The sequence below is a fragment of the Protopterus annectens genome, chromosome 17.part0 (genome assembly GCF_019279795.1).
Source record: "Protopterus annectens isolate FY-2018-M chromosome 17.part0, PAN1.0, whole genome shotgun sequence".
In the NCBI taxonomy this organism is placed as follows: Eukaryota; Metazoa; Chordata; order Ceratodontiformes; family Protopteridae; genus Protopterus; species Protopterus annectens.
This window is the reverse complement of record NC_056751.1, coordinates 1,342,645-1,364,218: the sequence shown is the minus strand read 5'-3', so window position 1 is coordinate 1,364,218 and position 21,574 is coordinate 1,342,645.

Genomic DNA, 21,574 nt, shown 5'->3' with positions numbered 1-21,574 from the left:
ATAGATATAAGGTATGGAACACTGTAATTTTACCTTTGGGAGTGAAAACCCAAGAGGTAAAAGCTTTCATTTTGATTAATAAACAGCTATTTTGTGCATTTTCTTCAGACTGCACAAGGCATGGGAAGGTTTTTGTGTGAGTATGAAAAGAGGCAGAATGAGAATCAATGGAATGCGTATATGGTTAATCCATCTTTTTGAAATACATAAAAGAAAGTACACATACAGTTTTGAACAGAAGTAGAAAGATAGACTTCAAAAGTCCATTTAAAAAATATTTGTATAGAAGTAATGGACATTTCAAAAGTTTATGATAATAGGGGTTTATGGACTGGGAGTGGGACTGTAATGTTGTTATATAAATGGAAATGGATGAAATTGTGGACATTCTGAATATTATAAATGCTGAAGATAACGTATGCTGTAAAACATTGGGAATAACCACAACATGCTTTTTGTGGGAAATAAGAATATTTAGTGAATAATTGGGATAATTAGAAATGTTATAAATGTGGAAAAACTTGTACAATGAAATATGTACTTGAATGTTACAAATGTAAAAAAAAATGGAATACATCAATGTAATGCAAAGAAAAGGATAATTTATCAGATATTACAAATAAGGGAAATGATAACGAACAAATCAGAAATGAATTAGGGATAAAAATCAATGAAACTTTAGGAAAAGACAGAAAGTAAAATAAAAGATTAAGTAGATAAAATAAGAATAGAATTGGGAGTTAGTGAAGAAGAAACTATAAGCTATAAAGTTTTAAGAGGAAAAAAATGTATTGCAAAATAGTAAATGACAGAAAAAGGAAATTTAAAAGTATTAATATAAAAGAAAAGAAGAAAGGAAAGGAATGACAAGTAGTAAATTAAATAAAAATAAAAAGGAAAGTAATTCAAGAAGAAAATTATTTCTTTTACGGAACAGAGAAAGGAATAATTTAAGAGTTTTTTTAAGTTAATGTAAACAGTATGAAAAATATACTAAGAAGGACAGGGATTATAGAATGGTGCAATAAATGTGATGTAGATATTATTATCTTGCAGAATACTAGATTTCTGCCAAATAAAAAAAGACTGTAGACAGAAAATATATGAGACAGGGAGATAATATGGAGTATGGGAAACATAGTTCTGAAATTATGTGGAAGAGTAATGAAGATCTTAGACGTTGTGTTAACAAGAATGGGAAGACTTAACAATTGTAGATTTAAGATGATAAGGGAAGGTTTACAGAATTATAACTATTTATGCTTATCTGATTTGCAAAGAAAGGGAGAGTTTATTTCAAACTATAGTAGGTTACGTAGTTGGAAATATGCACATTATAATAAGAGATTTTACTTGTGATTTACAGGAGGATAAAAAAAAATTGAAAATGTGTATAAGAAAAGTGTCAGAGGTTATGGTATGTAGGAAATTGGTTGTATAGAATAGAAAGTTATGGAAATATAGAAAGGATACATTAAAATCTGACACTGATTCCATTATAACATCAGATGGAACAAATATAGCAGAAGAAGTTATTGCAACAGGCTTTTTAGATAATTTAGCAATAAGGATGGAAATATATGATAATAAATAATATATTAAAATAGGAAAGGGTATACAAAGAATAAATGAAAAAGAATGGAATGAAATAGGTAATACATTAATTATACAATCATGAAAGGATCATATCACTATGAAAGCATTTTATGAAAGTTAGTGAGGTTCTCCCATTCGATTCTCAGCTGGAGCGCCTTCTGTGTGGAGTATGCATGTCCTCCCCGCAGTTGAGTGACGTCGAAAGACATGCGTAGAATGGGCGTGCCTTCATTGAAGGTTGGGCATTGAGCTGGCACCTCGGCACAGTAAAAATCTACTGCCAATCATTAGCGGACCAGAGTTCCGCTGTGGTGACCCCTAACCGGGAGAAGCCGAAAGAAAAACAAGTCTGAATAGTGGACTACTTTTAAAAGAAAAATATAAAAGGAGTTTTTTTACATTGGCAGAGTATTGTTTGAAAGAGATAAAGCAGGATTATATTAAAACATGAAAGATGCTTTAGAAAACTTAGAGGAGAAAGACAGTGAATATTATGAAAAAGAGAAAGAAATTTACAAAAGAAACAATGAAAACAAGCAAGGAATTATCATATAAAAGATTTTTGCAAGGTAAAAAGGTAGAAGTATCAGCATATTTAATAAGATAGTGATGGAAGATAGCAGTGTAATGAGAGAAATGAAAGATAAAGGAAGAAAATTAAATAAACGTCAGCATGACATCAAGGCAATTGTTATAAGTTATGTGGAAGATATCCAGAACAAAACCATGAAAAAAAGACAAAATGATGACTGTTCCAAAAGATAAAAAGTTAAGCGCTTTCTTTCATTTTAATCACAACAAACTTCTTCAGAACTCTAAGTGGAAGATATGTTTAGAAGGAAAAAGTAAGAAAGTACAAGAATAGTGAAAGTAAAAAAAAAACTTTGAAAGAATTTACAAAGAACTTATGAAAGAGATGAGATTACTTTATATGAATTAGATAATGAGTTACAATTGTTACATATAGAACTGGCAGCTGGTCCAGATAGAAATGGATTTGAAATGTGTAAAAATTTAGATGAATGGCAAAACATTATTTGTTGTGTGTTTTAATGACTGGTTAGATAAAGGATCAAATCATAAGGAACTATGCAGTGAAATTTGAAAACTCATATGGAAAAAATGAGAGAATTATATAAAGATTTAGAGACCAGTGGTGTTAAATAACATTAATTATAAGATAAAATAATACAGAAAAGATTTGAGAATAAGATGCAATAGATACTGGAGGAAATTGTATATGGTATGGCAAGAAAAGGGTATCAAAAGTTATTAATGATAGTGAGAGAAACAGTGGATGATATCTTAAAAAGGAGAATAGATATAAATACCTTATAATAGGTGATACTAATAAAGTGTTTCATCCAATACAACATGATATACTGTGGGAAATACTAAAAATATGCAATGGTAGTAACAAAATTAAGCAAGTGTATATGAGAGCATATAACAATAATAAAATACATTTTAGTGAATGGTTGGTTAAGTAAAGAAACAGGTATGAGTAATGGTATAAGAGAAGGGTTTCCTGTGAGTAGTGCTTTAGTTGTTTTAGCTATGAATATTTTTTATTTATATGGGTTCGAGAGAAAACTGTGAAAAATGGGGAGTATTACATGGGAACAAAGAAGGAGGACTAGGTATGTAAAACACACACACACACACACACACACACACACATACATATATATATATATATATATATATATATATATATATATATATATATATATGTATATATATGATTCCCCTTCAAAACATCTAAAACCCATAACATCTAAAATCATAATAGCGAAACCATAACATCTAAAACCCATAACATCAAATTTCATAACATCCAAAATGTGCATCATAACATCGAACACTACAAATCACATGAAAATAACATACCCTCCACATACAATGACACCAAACTAACAAACACGCTTTTTACTACGTTTCTGCTGGGGGGAAAGCCTCCCTGCACCCCCCATGTGGGGGCACTGACACCCACACCCCCCTGTAATTTAAATATACTAACTCTGAGATTGCACAACAGTGTGAAAAAGTTAATTTCCTAAACCCACTCTATCACAATCACTATAAAGAATGTACACATAATGGGCCGGATTTACAAAAGCTTGCACGGAGTTGTAGAGTAGTGTAAGATGTGAAACAGGCAAGATGTCTGCCGTGCGATCCAGGAACAGCCACCAGGGGCGTGCACGAGAGCTGCTAAAACTACTCTTGCACGGATAGTGTCACGGTATGTAAATTGCCTCATTTGCTGGTGAAAGCTATGCAAATGAGGTAAATTTGTGATCCAGGAAACACTAAGCTGTCCATGGAAGATTAGTGTTATCTGCAGAAATGTACTCCGTTGGTAATGAAGTACCATTCTGCAAATAGCTAAACGGAGCTATGACAGCTCCAAATAAAGGATGAATACAGTTGAGGAAGCATGCTAATGGCCAAATATAAGGCCATTGGCATTTATAAATGTTTAAAAATATAAAAATCTAACTTTTTTTTTTATCCCCGATCTCCAATGTTTAGCACTGCACAAATGTGCGGCGCTTATAAAAACAAGAAAATAATTAAAAAAAATCCAAAAATAAGCATTTTCACTAAAAAGCTTATTCTGCCATGCAGGCGAATGGTAGGCTGAAGACAGCATGGCCACTGAGCAGTGGTTGCTAAGGGGGGAAGCTCAGTGTCAGGGATGTAACCATGCATCAGTATGCAATCCTATGCAAATGAGGTAAGGATAGTGAATCCCAATTTTTCCCAGCATGTGAGCCATGTCCCAAGTGTGTAAGAGTAGGAGTAGGTGAGTAGTAAAGTAGAATATAGGTGACATCATGAGGGGGTGTGTCAGACAGGCTGTAAGCTAATTGGAGCACAGTGGCTTATGTTTGCTTTGAGTTGCTCAGGATTGCAAGAGGCATGCCTACAGTTGTCCTATTTGAAAACCTCAAACCAAAAGTGCACAATGTTAAAAGATAGGAAACTCCTTGCAAACATGCATGCAGCGTGTGCACATGTTTGCGCACGTTTGCATGGCGCTTCCCCCCCGGGCAGAGACAGAAAAGCAAAAGGAAGAAAAATAAGTAGTAGGAAGTTAACCAAGGAGAACTAGCAGAGCTGCCAAGTGAAATATATCAGAATCAGCCAATTACACAGGCAGCAGACTAGCCCAGCCCAGCTCAGCACTTTAAACTCTGCAAACAGCATTCCTCCCTGTTTTTTCCCAAGAACTCTGCAACGCTGAAGTATACAAACAGGGAAAGCTTAAAAAAGCTTAAATCTGACAAAATGTTAGGGGCTGCTCTTGCTATCATAAATCAACATGTGCAAGATGCTGAGAGTGGTGATGCTGTGAATGCTGCTGAGCAACCCACAGTGAGGAGATGAAGAAGAGTGTACAGACCCAGCGTAACCTACCAGGGGCTACATGAGCTGGAGATAGTGGAGTGCTATAGGGTGGACAAAGACCTCCTACAGCAAATTGTTGAGCTGTGCTGGCCACACCTCACACACAGAACCAACAGAGGGGAACCCATCCCAGTGGATACCAAGGTATGTGTTGGCATAAGAATACTAGCTACAGGTACCTTCCAAAGACCAACTGGTGATATGATGGGGATTTCACAGGCATCAGCATCCAGGGTACTCCACCAGTTCCTGGATGCCATGTCAGCACATGTGGGTGAAAACGTATATTTCTCCAATTCCCGTGAGGCATTGGCCAGCAATATGCATCTTTTCCACCAAATTGCAGAATACCCTGAAGTAGTGGGTGCAACAGACTGAACGCACATACCTATCAAAGCACCACCCGGTGAGCGGGGTAGGGTCTACATCAACCGCAAAGGCTTCCCCTCCATCAACTGCCAGGTCATGTGCGATGCCCAGGGCATAATAATGAATCTGTGTGCTGGCTGCCCTGGTAGCTATCATGATTCCCACATCTGGCATCTGATGCAGCTGTACTAGAGATTTGCCAGTGGGGACATCCCTGATGGTCACCTAGTGGGGGATGCTGGATACGCACTTGAGCCGTGGCTGATGACTCCCATCAGAAATGCACACACACCTGAACAAGAACTCCATAATGAGGCACATGCACAAACAAGAAACATAACTGAGCATGTGTTTGGGATGCTCAAGTCATGGTTCCAGTGCGTGGGCATATCTGGTGGAGCCTTGCAGTACTCACCAACTACATGTACCCAAATTGTTATGGTATGTGCCATGCTACACAATATAATCCTGCGAAACAGTTGCAGCAGGAACAGCATGGGACAGGGCCAAACAGCCCCCCCTCCATTGCCAAGGCCTGCACAGGCACAGTGTGACTCGGAGAAGGAACAACCTGAACCTGCCCCATTAGGCAGAAGGAGGCATGCCCAGTATGCCCTGGCCTTGGCAAAGAGACAATGCATAGCAGATACACTGACCCGGTAGGAACCCTGGAAATGATGCCTCTCTCTGACTCGCACATACAGCAAAATGGATGCCTAACTTGACACTACCTGTTTTCAAACATGTATAGGGAGTGTACTATGTGCATCCGACATAGGCAGCCCTGCAGCACCACTTGAGGCATGAGTGCCCTATTTTAAGCAATATAAAGCTCTGCTAAGTACATTTTACCAGTGTTGAGCATATTTAAATACAATTGGGTGTAGCTGTGCACCGCACTAACCAGCACAACATTGGGCAACATCGGGCAAAGTTGGGCAACGTTGGGCAAAGTCGAGCAAAGTCGGGCAAACACGCTCACACCTGCTTTACTGTTACTTAACCAGTCAGCTCTGCCCAGCAGGAAAATTAAAAGCAGTGACAGGGCTCAAACTCAGTATACTGTGCACAATAGTCACAGTTCTGAACTACTAAGCCATGACAGCATTTCACTGGTACAGACACAGCTTAAGTCACTCACACATACCAATTGGGGGGGGGGTTACATACCTAACAGTCACAGCCAGCAGGGCAATTGTAGACAAACGCAAATACAAACAAATGCTGTATCATGCCCTTTGAAGAGGGATATGAGTAACCTCCCCCCAGGCCTATGCAGACAGATAACAGCAGGCCAGGCAGTGTGATGTGGGTTGGGTAGGCTATGAAGTCACAAACTAATATGCATGTAATTGGAAGCTAAGGTACAGTGGTATGCCTCAAGCCAGTATGATAGGCAACAGTACAGTCTGAAATGGAGTACCTGACATAGCAGTGCAGTGCAGTGCAGGCCTAGCAAATGTGTATAAGTGTCAAGTGTACCCCTCATCCTATGTACACCCACAGTAACAATCAGGTGTGCCACCCTGAGTAGAAATGTAGAAATAATAGCTGTCCCCCCTGTATGTAGAAATGTTGATAAGTCTATGCAAATTGACTCATGGAAGCCCTGCAGGCACTGCGTGCTTTCTGTCAATGTACAACACAAAGGTGAGCCCTGAAGTAAAAACCAACTTGAATTTCCACACACATATATAGTATATATATGCCCATAGTGGGCATGCTCACAAATTTAGCAAATTTCAGTCAACAACATACTGAAAGGTCATACTGGGCATGCTAACACACTTAACCAAATGAAGCAAATGTCAGTCAACAACATACTGACAGGTCATACTGGGCATGCTCACACACTTAAACAAACGAAGCAAATTTCAGTCAACAACATACTGAAAGGTCATACTGAGCATGCTCACACACTTACATGTCTGAGTACAGCAGTGGGCCACACATATCTGGCAGTTGCAATTCTTACTCCAGACTCATGTCACAATTCACCAATCCTGCCTTGCACACACAGTGATATAAAAACAGACCTATATAATATATTAGACCCCTGTCATAATCAAACTATGTAATACAAGTACTTAAGTTGTTCAAAGAAAGTGAAAATCCAAAGCAGATAAATAAATCTCCGATCAGTATCATCAAGAAACAATGAGCACTCCTAACATTATCCAAGCCATGTTCTGGCAAAAATATTGCCAAAGAGTCCATAGATAACCATGAAGCTTTCTTTAGCTATGTCATAAATATCAACGTAAACTCATATTTATTTATTTATTTTGCATTTGTTGACTGGGCTAGTCTAACTGGAATAAAATCCATTTTCAGTAGAGGCCCGGGGAGAAAAGCTCCAACACAGACAATTTTATACAGTAAAAATAATCACTAGTTCAAAGAAGTATAACAGTAGAAAAATAGCTCTAGACAGTTACAGCCATACACAGACACAATATATAACTGTAATAATTATCACAAATTCAAAGAATTATATCGGTAGTTAAAAAGGGTCTAAACAGATTACAGCCATACAGATTAGATACAGTTGTCATTACAAGCATACCTAGCTCATAATGAGATGATATGCAATGCAATAAATATAAAAACAAAATAGTTGTTTTCAATTGCAAGCAGGATATAAAAGTATAAACAGTTGATTAATTATACAAATGTATCATATGAGACAGTGAAATACAAGATATATAGGAAACAGCAAGAGGATGTAAGTAGGTAGAATATACTCATGTTAGGAGCAGAGAATACATAGGAAATAGAAGAGAAGACAGTTAGTCAGGGTTAGTACAAGGGCAAAGCCAGTGGGTACTGAGAAATTGTTTTATTTTCAGTTTAAAGAGTCTTAGGGAGGACAGAGATAGGAGTTCGGAGGGAAGCCTGTTCCAGTGTTTCCCTACAGAGTTAGAGAACAATGAATCTCCAGCTGAGTTGTTGGATTTGCTGATAGTAATAAGTAGCTTATTAGAGGAGCGTAGGTTCTTAAGATTGTTGTAGGGGGTAATGAGAGTAGTCAGTATAGGTGTATAGGTGGGGTAGTACAAGCTCTTATGGATAATAGTGAGTTGTTGAAATAGTATCTGGTTATGGAACTCTAGCCATCCTAGTTGTTTTAGGTTGTTGCAGTGATGTGTTCTAAAAGGAGATCCTGTGGCAAATCTAGCAATGCTGTGATAGGTAGTAGCAAGTTTGTTTAGGTTGTTTTTTGAGAGATTGGTATGTATGGGTGAAGCATAGAGTAAGGTAGTGATTAAATGAGTTCTAGCTATAGCGATTTTGGTTGAAGGATTAAGGAAGGGTTTGATTCTGTAAAGGGATCCCAGTTTATTATTTACTGTTTTTATAGTGATGTTAGTATGAGTGTCGAAGTTTAGATTATTATCTATGGTTATTCCAAGAAGTTTGGTGGTTGTGTCAGGAGATATGAGAGTCCCGTTGTTGGATGTAAGAGTGAAGTGAAGAGGGGCAGACCTACGAGTAGGAGTAAAAAGTAGAAGTTTATTTTTTTTAGGGTTAAGTAGAAGGCAACGGTTTAAAAACCATTGTTCAACTGTATTAAATGCATTTTGTGTAGGAATTACTAGGTGGAGGTCATTAATGAAAATGGAAAATAACAATGGGTCTAAAATGGAGCCCTGGGGGACACCAAGGGAAATGGGGAGGTGAGAAGATAGTATGCTTTCCCATAGTACTGCTTGTTGTCTATTTTCTAAGTAGGATTTGAACCATTGTAATGCTAAAGTATCAAGAGAAAGAGATTTAAGTATTTCAATAAGGAGCTGGTGGTTAACCATATCAAAAGCCTTAGATAAATCAATGAAGACAGAAGAGGAAAGGGTATTGTTATTACGGTTAGAATTTATACAGTCTGTGAAGGAGAGTATGGCTGTGGTGGTGCTGTGGTTAGGTCTAAACCCATGTTGACAGTTGGCAAGTAAGTTATTATCAATAAGATGGGTGAGTAGTTGCTTATGGACACATTTTTCCATTATTTTTGCCAGTGGAGAGAGTAGGGCTATTGGTCTATAGTTTGAAATGTCAATGGAATTACCACCTTTATGAAGCGGGTGATGTGTGAGATTTTCCAGATAGATGGGATATTTCCTTCGGTTATAGTTCTGTTTATAACTATGGAAATGGGGAGGGCTATGGGTTTGGCACCTTTTTTCAGGTATTCAGCAGGTAGATGGTCAGCAGAGGGGGTAGTAGGTTTCAGTTTTTCTAGAAGAGAGCAAATGAAGGATTTAGGAACAGGTTTAAGCTAAGATAATGGAATTGGGTAAGTTGGAGAGGTAGTTAGATTAGGGGAAGTTGGAGATAATTGCTTAGCTAGTGTTTGAATGGTATCTGTAAAAAAAGAATTAAAGGCATTGGCAGTTTGTGTTGGATTATCTTGGTTGTAGCCTTGTGGGATAGGTGTAACAGTTTGACCTGGGTGTAGGAGTTTGTTGATGCTGGACCAAAATTTTTGTGGATTCCTTTGGTTAATTTGTTGTAGTTAGATATAAAAGTTTTTTTATCTAGCAGGATAGCTTTTTTAGTAGTATTTCTTAGTTGTCTAAAGGTTTGGTGGTCTGTTAAATTCCTGGTAGTGTGCCATTTTGTCCAAGATTTGTTTCTGAGGAGAATTTTCTGTCTAGTTGCTTTGGTGAGCCATGGGGCAGGTTTAGCGTTACCTCTAATAGAGCGTACAGGGGCATGTTGGTCAAGGATGGATAAGAATGTGGAATTAAAGTAGTCAACTGCTTTATCTAGGGGGAGTGTTTTTAGTGGTGACCAATCACAGTGTTTGAGTTCTAGCTGGAAAAGTTGTTCTGAGTTAGTGCAAAGTGTAAATGAATACATGTACATGACTGGCATTGCCAACATCTTGTCAGACAGGTTCATACATATTTACTCCCCTCTCACTGACAAAAGGGCCCATTACCATACCTGGAGATTGTGAAAAGCCAGAAATCACATATACAATGGATAAACAGCTCTATCCAAACCTAAAAACACGGTGGCTATGGGATGACATGGTGTCCCTGGCTGTGTCATATGTGAACTCCAAAACAAACAGACCCTGCACCTGAACAGTCTGTTAAGACTCACCTTCTGTACAGGATATGAAACTGTTGAATGGGTTACAGCAATGTTTGGCACACTTCACAAGTATTGGTGCACAACAGACCATGGGAACTATTGTCTTATAAGCCTAATAAGCCTGATCTGCAAGACCATGGAGTCCATCATTATGGAATTCATAAACAGAGCTATTGGGAGCCTACAAACACACAACCCTACCCATTTTGGTTTGGTCAAGGGCAGATCATGGTCCCTAAATCTGCTAGACAGTTTTCAAGGCAGTCACCCAGGACACACATCAATGAAATGAACTCCACATGGCCTACATAGACCTTGAAAAGCCCTTTTCCAACATCCCACACACATGCCGTATCCATAAAATCAACAACCTGTGCATAAACACATATGTCATCTGATGGATTGCCAACTGGGGCACACATAGATCCCAGAAGGTAAGAATTGTGGTCTCCCTGTTGGACTGTAAGCTGGTAACAACTGCTGTCCCCCATGGCTCAGTCTTGGGACCCCTCCTGTTTGGTGTATACTTTTCAGAAATACAGTCAAACACACAAGGTCTATGGTTAGCAAAGTTTGTGGATGACTGCAAAAAGGTTGTCATAATCAATGTTTGGGACAACAGAGACATCCTAAAAAAGGGTCTCAGTCAGACAGATGTGGTGTCAAAATTATGGCCTCGAGCTACAGTCATACAAATACCACATAGGTGCCAACACCCTAAATATGGAGGTAATAATAAGGTATCTATGGACACATGTGGATAGTCATCTCTAGTTCCAGAAACACATTCACAAAGTGGTTAGAAAAACATGCTATGTGTTCCCACAAATTGCCAAGGTTTTTGCATGTAGGTCAAAGGAGGTTCCCTCTACTCATCCGTCATCAGACCCATCAGAGAGTATCACGGCACACTTGCGATGAATCTGACTAGGCACCTTCAGCAGCTGGAAAGACCACTGAACTACTTCAACAAGAGGATTACTGGCCTCAAACACTTGCCTCATGCATCATGACTGAAGTTAACTCAAGCTGTACTCTGTTGCATACTGTCTACTCAGGTGATCTCTGCCCAGCTGATAGGTCCATGTCCAATGCAGAACTGATGTACATGATTTATTTGAAGTAAACCCAAGCTCACTGTGCCACATGCTCTAGGGATATCATCATCACAACAATAAATAGAACATGTTGGAGAGAGACATTACTATCTCACAGACTTCACTTGCTTTGGAACAGGCCCCAAACTACATTAAGCTGAGTCCCTCACTGACACTCTTCCAGAGGAGCCTTGACGAGTGTATGTGAAACTGAACTGTCACACCATGGATCACTTCATCAGCTCAACTACACAGAGGCCTAGGGAACTAACCCCATGTGTGGTGATAGCTGCACACTCTGGCCATACTAATATATGCCTTCAGGCAGATAGCCTATTACCTACCTATGTACCTATATATATGTAGGGGGAACACAGTATAATAAGCTAAAGATGGATGGGCAGAGATGTGTGTAAGAGGGTGTCCATGACAGGGAGCCATCCAGGACTATCCCACCCAGCACACATCCCAATGGCACAAAAGACATGAGGTGCACATCTCACCCACTGTATATAATAGCCACCAGTATATGTAAGCATTACAGTGTATGTGGTGCATGTGCCTGCTGTACAACATGACTGTACAATGAAGTACACATCTACCATCTGTAGACATGTACCTATCACATAGTTTCATAGGTATGTGGTAGACTATCTTCACAAAGGCATATATTAGCCTAGGCAAGTTGTGCAGCTTTCACCACCCCATTGGGTAGTCTCCTAAGCCCTAGTTCTAATAGTTAGTAACCTAAGCCCCTTTCTAGTGGGGCTGCTGATGTGATGCCTGGCGTGAATTGTCTGTTTCCCATCCACTCATCAAGGTTCCTATTGAAGAGTGTCAGCGAGGGGCTCTGTCTGATATACATTGGGACTCTGTTCCACAGTAAGGCAAGTGTCTGGGATGGTACTCTATCCCACCAGCATGTTGTATTCATTTTTGTGATGAGGTTCATATCCCTGGAGTGTGTAGTGCGACTCAATTTTGTTATCCGTAGATGGAGCATGTTCAACAGTTATGTGTTGGACATGGCTCTGTATGTTAGGCAGAGTGTGCCTCTGAGTAGGTGGTACGCAACAGAGAACAGATTTAGTTTTACCAGTTGTGTTGCATAACACAACTCTTTGATGCCAGTAATCCTCTTGGTAAGGTACCTCTGTGGTCTCTCCAGCTGCTGGATATGCTTAGTCGAGTACATCCAAAATGGTGCATTGTACTCAATGATGGGTCTGATGACTTAAGAGTAGAGGGCCACCACTACCTCTTTTGATCCTGATGCAAACCCTTTGTTGATTAGGTGGGCAACATAGGATTTCCTAATCACTTTGGCAACATTGTTGTCAAAGGAAAGATGACTATCTACATGTGTCCCCAGATCCCTTATTACCTTGTCAGTTTTTAGGAGGTAACACCTATGTGGTAGTTTATGGGTACTTTGTTTTCCCCAAAGGGGATTACTATGCATTCTTTCACATTGAGCTTGAGGCCATGATTCTGACACCACACATCTGTCTCATAGAGTCCCTTCTGGAGAATATTTGTGTCATCCGGGGAATCTATTATGGCAAACATTTTACAGTTCGCAGCAAACGTAGTCAATCACAATCCACCTGTGTTGGCATGTACTTTTGAGAAGTCTATACCAAACAGGAGGGACCCCAGGACTGAACCCTGGGGGACACCAGCTGTTACCGGTGTAGAGTCTGACATGTAGCCAGCAACTCTTAATTTCTGGGATCTATCTGTGAGCCAGTTTACAATCTATCTTGTGATGTATGGATTCATGCCCAGGTTGATGAGTTCATCTATGATACCTGAATGGGGAATGGCGTCAAAGGCCTTAGCAAGGTATAGGTAGGCTGCGTAGAGCTCCTTTCAATCATCTGTAGGCTGGGTAACTATCTCAAAGAAATCCACCCAGTTCAGGAGGCGTGATCTGCATTTGATGAAGCCAAACTTGGTGTGCTCAACTGTGTGAAGGTTCCCAATGTCTTTATTGTTGACTTCCATTATGATTGGCTCCATTGCCTTGCAGATTAGACTTGTCAATCTCATAGAACGTGAATGCCAAGGGTCTTTTGTGGCCCCACCCCTGTGGAGTGGGAAGAACGTTGCTGTGCAGCATTCTATGGGTACATATCCTGTAGAGGGGATGTAGAGAAAGGTGTAGGTATCCTTGATGAATATGGATACATCCCCACCCATGTGCTATGATCCAGGTTCTGATGCTGGTAGGTATGGCATGAGTAGCATCCTGGTAGTGCTGGTGTGCTCTCTGGAGCCTTGAACTAGGTTTCTGTTACTGCACAGATATCAATATTCTCCATACTGAGAAGTGCCTCGAGTGTGTGCATTTGGAGGCTGAGACTTCTGGCAATGAGTAGCATTTAGCTCACTTTGTGGTTATTTGTGTTGGTTATGGGGTTTGGTTTGTCCTGAGTGACCGGTGTTCCACACCCGAAGTCAACACCTAATTGGTCCGATCTGACCATAAGCTAATTACCCTACATATCCACATTCTGCACCCACCCCCCATTAAGGAAACCATGTTAAAAAATTTCTCCAAATCCAACTTCATGCTTCTTAAGACAGAAGTGGTGAACTTCATGACAACCATGCAGATGGACAATACAGTTACGACTACTGAATCCTACACAATTGCACTTTTTAAGCACTTAAATGAGTGCATGGATCATGCTATCCCAAACAAAACTAAGACGCTATCCTCCAAGAAAAGGAAGCCAATCTGGTGATCCCCTGCCATAAGCAAACTGTACAACAGAAGGAAGAAACTGTTGCAAAAGAGGATAAAATCCCATGAGTGGAGGAGCTCCCAGGTCAGCCTCAGTAAGAAGCTGCGATCCCTGATAAAACCCTCCAAAGCTAGTTACGAAAACAAAATTGCCACTGATTCTAAAGACAATCACAAAGCATTCTATAGCTATGTCAAGAATCTTAATGGCAACACTCAGATCTCCTCTGAGTTACAGCACAATGGCACTAAATATACAGACCCAACTGATATTGCCAACATCCTGGCAGATAGGTTCAGTGCTAACTTTACCCCCCTCTCACCCATGAAAAAGCCATCTCTATACCGGAAGAATGCAAAGTTCCTGTCATCATGGCTGCACAGGTAAAAACCACACTCTCCAAAGCCAAGAACACAGCATCCATGGGACCAGACAACATCCCAGGCTGCGTTCTAAATAAACTACAGAACAAACTGGCATCACACCTAAGTACCATGCTCAATCATAGCCTCACCTCAGGCTTTGTGGCTGCTGAATGGCGCACAGTGATGGTTATCCCACTACACAAGGGGGTGCCACCATGGACCCCGGGAACTAGCGCCCCATTAGCCTGATGAGCCTGGTCTGCAAGGCCATGGAACGTATCATCATGGAACTTATAAACAAAGACATTGCTAATCTCCAAACTCAGGAACCCAACCAGTTCGGGTTTGTAAAAGGCAGATCATGTCTCCTAAACCTGATAGACTTCTTTGAAGCAGTCACCAAAGTCGTAGACAAGGGTAAGGTGGTTCACACAGCCTATCTAGATCTTGTCAAGGCTTTTGACACCATCCCACACTCTGGAATTATAGATAAACTCACTAAACTAGGTATAAATTCCTATGTCACAAGATGGGTTGCAACTGGCTCACTGACAGAACCCACAGTGAAAGTAGCAGACTCCAAATCTGACTTCAGACCAGTTACAAGTGGAGTACCACAGGGTTCAGTCCTGTGTCCTGTCCTGTTTGGTATCTACTTCCCTGAAGTACAGGCTAACACAGAAGGTCTTTGGCTAATGATGTTCACAGATGACTGCAAACTAGGAGCCATAATCGAAACTACTAACGATGTGAACATCCTACAAAAAGGCCTCACTGAGACAGATGCCTGGTGTGAAAGCCATGGCCTCAAGCTCAATGCCATAAAGTGCATTGTCATCCCCTTAGGTAAAAACTCTATACCCATGAACTACAACATAGGTGGTAGTATACTTAACACCAAAAGTGTGATAAGAGACCTTGGGACACAGGTGGACAGTAGTCTCTCCTTTGATAATCACATTACCACAGTAGTCAGGAAATCCTTCTACATGGCACACCTCATCACAAAAGGTTTCTCATGCAGAAAAAAAGAAGTCATTGTTCCCCTCTACTCATCACTCATTAGATCCATTATAGAGTACAACACCCCTTTTGGTATGTACCTCACAAGACATCTACACCAACTGGAAAGGCCACAGAAATACCTCACAAAGAGGATTACCTGCCTGAAACACATGCCCTACACAGACCTTCTCAAAAAACTCCAGCTTTACTCTGTCACATATCGCCTACTCAGAGGTGATCTCTGCCTAACATACAAAGCTATGTCAAACCCAGAGCTGTTGGACACTCTCCACTTAAAGAAATCCCAATCCCTCCAAGCTACATTCTCTAGGAACCTAAACCTTGTCACCACAATAAACAGAACATGCCGGAGGGATAGATTCCTGTCCCAGAGACTTTCCGTACTCCAGAATAAACTACCTATCTATATCAAACAAAGCTTCTCATTAGCACTCTTCAAGAAAAATCTTGATGATTGGATGGGAAATAGGAAATTTACCCCGGGGATCACTTCTGTGTCTCTGCTCAACAGTGGCACAGGAAAATAAATTTCTTGGGTGGCAAAAGCCAGGGTACCTTTTTGGCTGGGCCCCAGGGCCGATAGCCTAGTATTTACCTATGAACCTATGAGCCTTTTAGCCTTGCCTAAAAAAGATAATATGGGGACAGCAAGAGCCTTGGCCAGTATTCAGAAGCATAGGGGTGACAGGTGCAAACCATCTGTAGTGAAGCAACGAGGCTTGTCTATCATGTCATCACAGGCAGACAGAGACTGGATCCCCTTTGAATGACACCAGAAGCTCAGCCAATTATTGAAGTTTATCATCTTTCTGTTATATTGCAGTATCATGTAGGTGAAGGTAAGATGCTACTCAAGGTCAGGGTCATACCAGCCTGGCTACATGATCATAGAGCTACTATATATCTCTTGTCATGTTGTCCTGGGAGGAATGTCTCAGATCATTCACACTGACATGTACAAAGAACACGTCATATATGTACCTGTTCTGGAGTGATGTAAGTGCTTGTGTTATGTGGTGGATCATAGCACCTGACAGACAACTGACAGCAACCTTCCCCTTGTCCAGCCGAGTGAGTGGAACATCTGTGTGCCTGACTATGAAGTCACCTATTACTAGTGTGTTGGGTATGTTGTTTTGCCTTTGGGCCTGTTGTGAGGCACACTACTTTGGTGTATTATGTGTTTTCTAGTGTGTGCTTGGAGGTGCATGTTGCTTGCTTGTATGCTTAGGAGAATACTCTCTCTTTTTCAGATTAATATTTGCATTCTCCGAGTATGGTAATGTGTATTTATGTGTGTGTTTTGCTGGTGCTTATCTTGTAGGTCTATGTGAAACTGTTGGTGTTGTGGTTGTTATGACCTTACTCCTTTTGACTGTATTGTCCAGTATTGGGTTGACAGAGCTTAGCCACTGGTTTGACCCTGTGTGTGTGCCAGCATGCGGCGCATCAACCCATATATGATATGGTCATGGCCTATGCATACAATACATTCACAATACACCTAGTAGGATAAGCCTGCTGAGGTTAGCAAATGTGAAAAAACCTTTGGGCAAACTGTCAGCAAGTAATATCTGTATTGCACACTGTAACTCCATATTGCTTGCTGAAGTGTAAAGACGTACTTAGTTTGGATTAAGAACCCTGCACTTGCCAACTGTGTGTGTGTGTGTGTGTGTGTGTGTGTGTGTGTGTGTGTGTGTGTGTGTGTGTGTGCGTGTGTGTCTGTCTCTCCCTGGGGAGAGAGCAACCTTTTCGGAGACTGCTCAAACCCCTTAAAAGTGGTATGCTCATCTTTGTCAAGTCTGATGATGTCACTATCCTACAAATATACCTGTGGAAACAAGCAACCCCAGTAATGTGTATAGCGAGTCGTGTAAATGCGTACTGCTGTAATATCAACATGTAGTTAGGTAGGGGTTTTAATCCTGTCCTTGCTGACTGTATGTTTGTGTTTCCGTGGGGAGGGGCTACCTTTTTGGAGAATACTCACACCACTTAAAAGTGGTATACTCATCTTTGTCAAGTCTGATGATGTCACCATCCTACAAATATACCTGTGGAAAGGAGAGATATAAATAATGTGTATGGCGTGCCGTGTAAATGCATACTGTTGTAGTATCATAATGTAGCTAAGCATGGGTTTTAATCCTGCACTTGCCAACTGTGTGTGTGTTGTCCTGATAAGGAGCACCCCTTTTGAAGAATACTCACACCCCTTAAAAGTGGTATACTCATCTTTGTCAAGTCTGATGATGTCACCATCCTATAAATATACTTGTGGGAAGCAGAAATTCCAATAATGTGTATTGCGCGTCATATAAATGCATACTTCTATAGTATCATCATGTAGTTAGGTAGGGGTTTGAATCCTGTAGTTACCAACTGTGTGTGTGTGTGTGTGTGTGTGTGTGTGTGTCTCCCTGGGGAAAAGCAGCCTTTTTGGAGAATACTCACACCCCTTAAAAGTGGTATACTCATCTTTGTCAAGTCTGATGATGTCACCATCCTACAAATACACCTGTGGAAAAATGAAATCTCAGTAATGTGTATTGCACGTCGTGTAAATGCATACTGCTGTAGTATCATAATGTACATAGGAAGGCATTTGAATCTCATATTTGCTGACTGTGTGTGTGTTCCAGGTGTGTGACACTGTTGGTCAATGTAGAGTGGGTTTTGATTTTTCTAGTGTATGACATATCACAATGACAACTGTGTGTGCATTACACATGTAAGGTAGCTGTGGGGCAAAGTCATATACATACATGTGACCTCAATTATTTCATAGGTTGGTACTCTGTTTTCTCCATGAATGCATCTGTTATCTTTGCCAGAGTGTGCTGGCACTTTCCAGACCTTAGATCACTTCTGTATGCTAGCGACAAGCTTAGCCACTGCAGTGATCCCTGGGCAACGTCTTCTGTTTCACATCCACTCATCACAATTTCTATTGAAGAATGTGAGTGAGGGTTTATGCTTGAGGTATATTTGAATCCTGTTCCAAAGCAAGCAAAGTCTGGCAAAGATGACTACTCATTATAGGTGTGCAACAACCTCTTTGGATCTGCATGCAAACCCTTTATTGCTTATGTGCTCCACAGAGGGATTTACAAAAAACCCTTTGGTAATGTGATTATCAAAGGAGAGATGACTAAACACATGGCTCTATGTATACATTAGTACCTGTTCCACATTTTGGGGGCTACTACCTATGTTGTACTCTGGGGATACTTTGTTTTCAAAAAGTGGATAACTATGCTTTCTTTGGCTTATAGCTTTACAGCATGAGTTTGACACCAGGTATCTGTCTCTATGATACCCTTTTGGAGGATGTGTGTGTCATATGGGGACTAAAGTATAGCCCACAGTATGCATTTTCATCAAACATGGTCAGACATATCCCTACTGTGTTTGCCTGTACCTAAGAAAACTATATGCCAAACAGGACTGGTCCCAGGACTGAGTGCAGGTGAATACCACTTGTTACTGGCATAGAATTGTACATGGAGGCTGCAAATGATACTGTGTCCTACATCTGTGTGTCAGTTGTCAATCCATCATCTAACAATCGTTTATGGTCAGTCTGTTGATGTTATGTGTAATACCAGAATGTGGGATGGGTATGAATTGTTGGTGAGCTATAGCTTGGCTGTGTGGACCTCTCCTCACTCACCTATAGCCTTGTTAACTAGATTGAAGTCTACTAGGTGTAGGAGCCATGATCTGGCCTTTAAAGATCCTAAGTGGGTATGGTGCAGTGTTTGCAGGTTAATAATGTCTCTGTTAATGAGTTTCATAATGCTGTACTCCATAGCCTTCCTGATAACATTTGTCTGGCTTATAGGGTGAGAGTTTCCAGGATCTGTTGTCGTTCTACCCTTAATCAATTTATGTTAACATTTGCACTGAGTGTGACGAGGGTGGGCAGGTTTAGGAATAAGTATATTAGAGGGTCAGTCCAGATTTGAAGGTTAGTAGACCAAGCCAGATAGGCAGGATTAAGTTGGTTTGTACATGTGCTGAGGAGGGATGCAGAGTATATTGTGAAATAGATGCCAAAGATGAAGCCACCAGGTAACAGGAAAAGAGGAATGCCTAAGATGAGGTTTATGGCTATGATGAGAGAGGACATGCAGGTGGATGGTGTGACAGCGCAAGATGCAGAGGTCAGGAAGAAATGGAAACAGATGATCTACTGTGGCGACCCATAATGGGAGCATCAGAAATGAGAAGAAGAAGATGTTGTAGCTCAACCCTTGTGAACTGTGAACACCATTACCATGCATCATTCCACAAGTATGTAACCTGTATAGAGGCTGCATCTGGACAGAGTGTTTAGGTGAGTGGTGACTTCATATTTCACCTTGTGTATGACACAGCCAGGGACACTGTCCAGTCCCATTGCCACTGTGGTTTGGACTATGGTAAAGAGATGTTTTAACTAGAGTGTCTGTAAATCATCAGGTTTTACATTGTTCAGGTCTGGAAATGTGGCCCTTGTGTAACGACAGGGTGGTGAAATCTGCATTCAAACTGTCTGACAAGAAATTGGTAATGTCAGTTAGATAAGTGTACTTTGTTACCATTTATATTAACTGTGACCCATTATGAGATTTCCCCTGTAGATTATACACAACACTAAAGAAAGGTTTAGTGTTGTCTTTGGAATCCTTGCCATTTTGTATTTTGAAGCTTGCCTTGTATGTTTATTGAGGGATTGTATTTTCCCAATGATACTGACCACAGAGGTTATCCCTTCTTGGTATGTAACTCTTTTTTGGTACAACTTCACACCTTCTATTATATATTTAGTTTATGACAGGGGTCCATGAGACTAATGCAATTTTACTGTATAAGTGAGAATTTCTTGTGTTTGTGATAGCATGGTCCATGCAACCCTGTAGGTGAACAGTGTGCATTACTAAAGAATTATGCAGTAGGGACAGTGCTAACCTTAGTAATGCAAACCAATGACAGATAGCAACAACAGCATCACCCACAGCACTGTGTCAACCCGTGTCATACACACACATGCGTACTCAAGTTCCAAAATGTGTGTAGTGCAATGCATACTGGCCACCAATAGAAACTATGGAGTGTTAACACTGGCCAATACAGGGCATGTCACCCTGATCATGTGTCCAATATGCATGTACATGCAGACAGTGCACCTCAACCATATTCACAAATGGACACCTGCAAACCTGTGTTGCACACACCCCACACTTACTTTCCACTGTATAATGCATGCTGACACAACTACACACATCAGCCAAGTGGCACATGGGCAAACAAGACACAATTGGAATAAACACCGGTGAAAACAATACAACATTGCTAATTACAGCTTTAATGCATCATTCCTGCTCAGCTACACCTTCAAGGATTTCATTACACTTTACTGCTGACAACATGCTACACATCCAACCATTGCTATACTTTATTAAAGTCACTCTGTCATCAGCACCATGTTAGCCTGTTCCTGCATGAATGTTACAGATGACAGGAGGTGGCACAGGTTTCATCATATACACAGGGTGTGTTGTTGGCTTGCCAGAGGCCTACACTGAGCCATACAATCGACATGTGTGTGTGAGTGTGTGTGTAAGGGCCATGAGTACTGTTATGGTGTAGTTATGTATGGCACCTGCTAGGTCATGGATACTGTCATTTACAGAGGTGTAATGAGCCCTCTGTGCCCTTAGCCCCTGTCTGATGTACCGCTCCATTCGTGTCTGTGCCTCCATGACAGCCTGGAACATGCGTGTGGTACAAAGAGGTGTGGCATGTCTGCCAGGGGCATGATGACCAGCAGTGCTCTGACGAGAACCCCTGGGCATCTGCCTATGTGGTA